Below are 6,729 nucleotides of genomic sequence, written 5' to 3'. Positions count from 1 at the left end.
TTTATGGTATGGATTCCATGTTTATTTGGCTTCTGAGATGTGTAATCTGGGCAATCTGATCATATTGTTGTATTCTGGAAGTGAGTATTTCGTATTCTGTCTAAGTCTGGTTCTGTGCGTTGGAGTTGTCCTTGCGGTGCGTTTCAATGGTATAATGTATCCCGTTGGAATGTTCCGTAAGAACACTGGTGGAAGGGTTTGGCGGAACATGGTGTTCCGTTGGTGTGTTCCGTTAGAACTAGAGGGAAGAATTCGGCGGAAGGGGTAGCTCCGTTGGTGTGTTCCGTTAGTGTTGGTAGAGTAGGTTGGCGGAACAGGGTGCTCCGTGAGGGTGCTCCGCCAGTTCATTTCGAGTTCTGTTCCAGTGAGCTATTCTGTGGTCTGTTTGTCTGGTTGTTTCCCCTTTTGTTCTGAACTTTGTTGGGGTATTTTGTTGGGTATTTTACCATGTCTTTGGAGTATTTANTTGTGTATATGGGCACTATTTGCCATTTGTGTATATGGGCACTATTTGCCATTTGTGTATATGGGCACTATTTGCCATTTGTGTAGTTGAGGACTATTTGCCTCTATGTATTCGGGCACGATTTGCCTTTGTGTATTTTGGGCACCATTTGCCTCTATATATTTAGGCACCATTTGCCTTTATGATTCGGGCATTATATGCCTTCGTGAACTGAGTTTGGGTTTGATGATTGGTATGAGGATTGGTGTTGGTTGGAGGGTAAGGGATAGTTCTTATCCTTAGGTTGAGGTCTATTTGGTCTCTTACTTGATCCTTGAGTTATATTATATCTCGTTGGTTGTTGATTATTCTTGGATATATTCTTGTTGGTCGTTTCTTATGAGTATTCTATTGAATCCTTGATTCTGTTGATATCTTGTTGTCTTGTGCAATTCAATTGAATATTGATATTGTTGAGGAGTCTTGGTTTATCCTTTATTCAGCGTATTGTTGTTGAGTATCCGATTTTAAATGCTGAACAGTTCGTTGGTGTACATATATTCTATATGGGTGTGTAAACCTATTTACAACTTATTATATATCTATATTTCCTTGCGGGTGTGAGTGGTGGTTGCTTAGCAGTCTTTTGCTAATGGTTTCTTGTATGTTTTCCAGGTATGCAATAAGTCTAAGCGAGAGCGCGTTAGAGCTTATCCTTATGAGGCAGCTTAGACATAGTTATGTTGTTTTAGACTTTATGTTTGGGCCTGTGAGCCAATGATGAGATTATATACTCTTGTTTAGATTTTCGGATGTTTTGATATTACCTGAGGATTATATCTATGCAGTTCAGTTCTTTTGGTTAGCCTGTGCATTTAGGCCGTGTTTTCTCTTACCTAGATGTGGCATGATTCCCCTTTAGGTTATAAATCGCTTCCGCTATGTATGTTTGATAGTTGAGATAGGCAGCTTTTGCGTTAAATTTTAGCTATCTCGGCTTGTGAAAAGTTGGGGTGTCACAACGACAAGCTCCGATCTTCTCTCCGCTCACTCGTCTCCCTCGACAGCAAAGCTACGGATTCCTTCCCCAGTGAGCTATGGGTAGCCATGACATCTATAGGCAGAGCAGCGTGGAGAGGCTAGGCGGTGCAAGGCAGCGGCATGGTTGGCGGTACGCCCCTCACCGTTCGGCAAAACCAAACGCGACCAAACCCCGGCGGCAGCGACGTGACGTCGGCAAGCTCGTGGTGGTTGTAACACCCCGAAAATTCGTTCAAGCCTTGAGACCGGTAATTATTTCCACCGGGCGATTTATTTGATTTAATTGGGCTTAGTATTTCCAATTGATAAGGGCCCATTATTTCATGTCTTACCCTAGTTGATACATACATAATATATGTAATGATCTTTCCCTACTAATATAAAAACCTTGTACTTACAACCCTATTCCTCTTTTCATTTCCTGCAAGAATAATCCATCATACTCCTTTCACCTCTAAAGAACCCTAAAGTGAATCCTACACTTTCATCTTCAAGATTCAAGTCAAGATTGCTCTTTTAGGATTGTTAAGGCTTGGGTAAGTGTCTATCTCTAGGAATATACCTTGCATCATGTTATTTTCATAATCTTTATACAAGTTCTTATGTTGTTCTTTTGGGGATCTTTTGGGAAAAAGATGATCAAGATGGAGGTGGTGCCTTGTGAGGTGTTTTGAGGTTTTCTTGGGTGAAGTGTGCTTCAAGAGGTAACCATCATGTCCACTAAAACCTATTTTACACTCTTGATCTATGAATATTATTTGGGGTATTGGAATCCTGAAATTTCTTGGATATTAGCCTTGTTGTTGGTCTGTGAACCTTTCTTTTGATGGATTATGAACTTGTGTTCTTGATCCTTTGCATATAGATGTTTATGGTATGGATTCCATGTTTATTTGGCTTCTGAGATGTGTAATCTGGGCAATCTGATCATATTGTTGTATTCTGGAAGTGAGTATTTCGTATTCTGTCTAAGTCTGGTTCTGTGCGTTGGAGTTGTCCTTGCGGTGCGTTTCAATGGTATAATGTATCCCGTTGGAATGTTCCGTAAGAACACTGGTGGAAGGGTTTGGCGGAACATGGTGTTCCGTTGGTGTGTTCCGTTAGAACTAGAGGGAAGAATTCGGCGGAAGGGGTAGCTCCGTTGGTGTGTTCCGTTAGTGTTGGTAGAGTAGGTTGGCGGAACAGGGTGCTCCGTGAGGGTGCTCCGCCAGTTCATTTCGAGTTCTGTTCCAGTGAGCTATTCTGTGGTCTGTTTGTCTGGTTGTTTCCCCTTTTGTTCTGAACTTTGTTGGGGTATTTTGTTGGGTATTTTACCATGTCTTTGGAGTATTTATTCATATCTCTTGGTCCATCTTTTGAATCTCTTGCTTTGTTGAATCCTTGATTTTATTATCTGGGAGTTGGTTTGTGTTCATAATCTGAGATGAACACTCTGAGTGGTTGTTCTTGGGCTGAGGTTGAGGTTGAGGTTGGATGTGGATGATGGATCTTTGAGTATCTTTGGGGTTATATGGCATTATTTGCCTTTGTGTATTTTGGCACTATTTGCCTTTGTGTATATGGGCACTATTTGCCTTTGTGTAATTGGGCACTATTTGCCTCTATGTATTTGGGCACCATTTGCCTCCGTGTATTTGAGGACTATTTGCCTCTATGTATTTGGGCACCATTTGCCTCCGTGTATTTGAGGACTATTTGCCTCTATGTATTCGGGCACGATTTGCCTCCGTGTATATTTCGGGCACGATTTGCCTTTGTGTATTTGGGCACGATTTGCCTCTATGATTCGAGCATTATTTGCCTCTGTGAACTGAGTTTGGATTTGATGATTGGTATGAGGATTGGTAAGTTGGTTGGAGGGTAAGGGTTGGTGTTATCCTTACGTTGAGGTCTGTTTGGTCTCTTACATGATTCTTGAGTTATATCGTATCTCGTTGGTTGTTGGTTATTCTTGGATGTATTCTTGTTTGGTTGTTTCTCATGAGTATTCCATTGTATTCATGATTCAGTTGGATATCGGTATTGTTGGAAAGTCTTGGTTTATCCTTTATTCATCTTGTTGTTGTTGCGTATCCGATTTAAATACTGAATAGTTCGTTGGTGTATATATTATATATGGGTGTGTAAACCTATTTACAAACTTACTATATATATGTATTTCCTTGCGGGTGTGAGTGGTGGTTGCTTAGTAGTCTTTTGCTAATGGTTTCTTGTATGTTTTCCAGGTATGCAATAAGTCTAAGCGAGAGCGCGTTAGAGCTTATCTATATGAGGCAGCTTAGACATAGTTATGTTGTTTTAGACTTGTGTTTTGGGCATGTGTGCCAATGATGAGACTATATACACTCTTGTTTAGTTTTCGGATGTTTTGATATTACTTGACGATTATATCTATGTAGTTTAGTTCTTTTGGTTAGCCTGTGCATCTAGGCCGTGTTTTCTCTTACATAGATGTGGCATGATACCCCTTTAGGTTATAAATCGCTTCCACTATGTATGTTTGATAGTTGAGATAGGCAGCTTTTGCGTTAAAGTTTAGCTATCTCGGCTTGTAAAAAGTTGGGGTGTCACAGTGGTGGCGTGAATAGACTCCTCCACCTTCCTTTCTTCTTTCTCGTCGAAGCATTGGCATGCCTGGGCAAGAACGGCGGTGGTGATGCTCTCCTCTCGGCCTCCGGCGAGCTAGTGTCGGCGTGGACTAGTTAGTGGTGGCGAGATTAAGAGTAACGTTCGTATTGTTCTGGCCTTAGCAGGTAATTAGCACTTATCATTTTATTAGTTTTAGATTAAGGTAATAGATAATAACCTTGGTTAATAATTAATTATGGTAATTAATCCTTGATCCTAAGCCTATTAGTTAAGTATTACTTCATTATATTGATTAAGGAATCATCTTAGGTTAGTTTTGGTGGTTAGTGTGTAGGGGAGTCCATGACCTATTATTCGTATTAATTATTGGATCATTAGGTTATTATTATCATTAGTTAACCACCAAATCATTATGCTGGAGGTGATAAGGGTCCCCAATATGCTTAGTGAGGATTATGGTTCAATTAGACTTTAAGCATTGACTTCGGGTGATGGTTATAATGGACCAACTAGGAATGTTAACGCCATTATTATTAATGATTAATAGTCAATAGTGATGGTATTAGACTTGATTAATTCTCAGGTTCATGATTATGGACTTACTTATGAGATGAGCTTAGAGTTGGTGATTGCTATTGGATTAATGAGCTACAAGAGGTAACCATTCATGTCTCACTAAACCTATTTTCACTCATGATCTATATATGTGACTTGGTGTTGGAATCCTGTGAATTTCTTGGGGTTTATAGCTTTGTTTTGATGATCTGTGAGTCTATATTGTGGATTATTAGACTTGTGTTCATCTTCCTTGTCTTGTGATGAGTGTTGGTATTTCTTGTTATGGATTCCATGATTTATTTGGCTTCTGAGATGTGTAATCTGTGTATTCTGAGCATGTTTCGCATTCTGGATTAATTCATCGTGTATTCTGTTCTGTAATCTAGGAGGGAGTTGTTCTTGCGGAAGATAGTGGCGGTATAATGTGTCCCGCCAATCCCTTCCTCATGAACATAGCGGTGTAGTGCGGCGGTGAGGTGCGATCCGTGGATCCCCTCCGTTGCCTTCGTGCGGATCAGAGTGGTGGACCGTGGCATTCCGCCAGTCCGTTCTGTTAGTTCAATCCTGGTTCTCATCCAGTATCTGTTTTGTGGTCTATGGGCTCTGTTGATTCATCTCTGATTCTGGAATGTCTCCTGAACACATTGTTGAGTATTCCACCTTGATTCTTGAGTATTTATTCATGATCTTTGGCCATTTATCTTGACTTATTGAGTTAGTATTGTTGGTTTATTCCTTTGTTATCATTATGAGTATGTACTGTGTTCTTATTCTGAAATGAACACTGTTGGTAGGTGATTCCTTTGGGAATGAATCTGAGTTTGGTATGTGGAGACCTTGGGTCCTTATTAGTATTTCTTGGCTTGTTGAGTCTTTGATAACCTTGGGAAGTAGTTGGTGGGATTATGGTGTATTTGTGGATGGTGTTATGAGAGGAATTGTATGGGCATCATTTGCCTCTGTGTTGGGCTTTTGCCTCTGTGGGAATGGGCATCATTTGCCTTTGTGTTGGGCTCGTGTGCCTCTGTGATTGGGCTCATATGCCTCTGTGTTGAGATATTGGCATGGTGGGTTGGTTTGGTGGTTGGTAGTGTGGTTTGGAGGGTGTGGTTTGGTGCTTATCCTTAATATTGTGGTTTGATTGGTTTCTTTATGGATATTTGGTTGAGTTTGTATCTCAGTTGGTATTTTGTTGTGTCTTGGTATTGCAGTTTGGTTGGTTCCTTTGTGATTATTCTGTTGGAATTATAATTCAGTTGGTATCTCGTCATAGACTCGTTGTCTTGTATATTCGTGTTGGATATTGGCTTCGTTAGGAAGAGTCTTGGTTTGTGATTTATTCAGCTTATTGTTGTTGAGTCTTCTGGTTGAAATAAAGAACAATTCGTTGGTGCGTATATTCTATACGTGTGTGTAAACCTATTTACAAACCATATTATACTATGTATTTTCTCACGAGTGTGAGTGGTTGGTTGCTTAGCATTCTTCTGCTAATGATTTCCTAAACTGTTTTCCAGGTATGGAGTAGTCTGAGCCGAGAGCACGATAGAGATAGTTCTTCTATTTGCTATGCTTAGACTAGTACTTGTTTTAGACATTTGGGCACATGTGCCTTAGTATGGATTATGTATTGACCGTTACAACTGTCTTTATGTTTTGGGATTGATGTTTTATGGATTTTAGCCTGTGCATCTAGAGTTGGCTTAATCTAGATGTGGCATGGCACCCATTAAGTTTTAAATGCTTCCGCTATGTTGTATGGTTAGTCCTGAGATTTATAGCTTTTGTATTTAAGTTATGCCTATCTCAGCGTGAAAAAGTTGGGGGTGTCACAAAACGCCATAAGCAATGCAAGTGGTTTGTCTCCATGAAGCACTAAGCAACTACGAAGTGGATTAGGAAGTAAGAACCTCGTGTGACCTATTCGGCACACCGTGAAAATGATAGCTGGTGTAAGGACTTAAGGAAGGAACCTCGGTGGCAAGAAAGAAATAAGGAGTAGCTAAGCAAGCTAGTAGAAAACCGAATCGTCAATAGATCAAGACTAATCGAAGTTCTAAAGGCTAGCTCAGTCCTCGCATTTTCCTAAGTGGAGT

General features: G+C 40.4%; 1 long non-coding RNA gene across 2 annotated transcripts; it reads left to right on the top strand.

Annotated features, from left to right (window-relative positions):
• The first annotated feature begins 3,718 nt into the window (after nucleotides 1-3,718).
• LOC116008002 lies at nucleotides 3,719-6,385 on the top strand. 2 transcript variants are annotated; one of them, XR_004095411.1, is made up of 4 exons: nucleotides 3,719-4,239; nucleotides 4,659-4,732; nucleotides 5,020-5,279; nucleotides 6,151-6,385. It is a non-coding gene; the product is annotated as an uncharacterized LOC116008002 (long non-coding RNA). The 2 variants fall into 2 exon arrangements; XR_004095410.1 differs by lacking the exon at nucleotides 6,151-6,385 and having other exon boundaries at nucleotides 5,020-5,321.
• The last annotated feature ends 344 nt before the right edge of the window (nucleotides 6,386-6,729 follow it).

Source organism: Ipomoea triloba, chromosome 16 (genome assembly GCF_003576645.1).
Source record: "Ipomoea triloba cultivar NCNSP0323 chromosome 16, ASM357664v1".
NCBI lineage: Eukaryota > Viridiplantae > Streptophyta > Magnoliopsida > Solanales > Convolvulaceae > Ipomoea > Ipomoea triloba.
The sequence above is the reverse complement of the archived record's forward strand: the minus strand, read 5'-3'. Positions and strand labels throughout refer to the sequence as shown.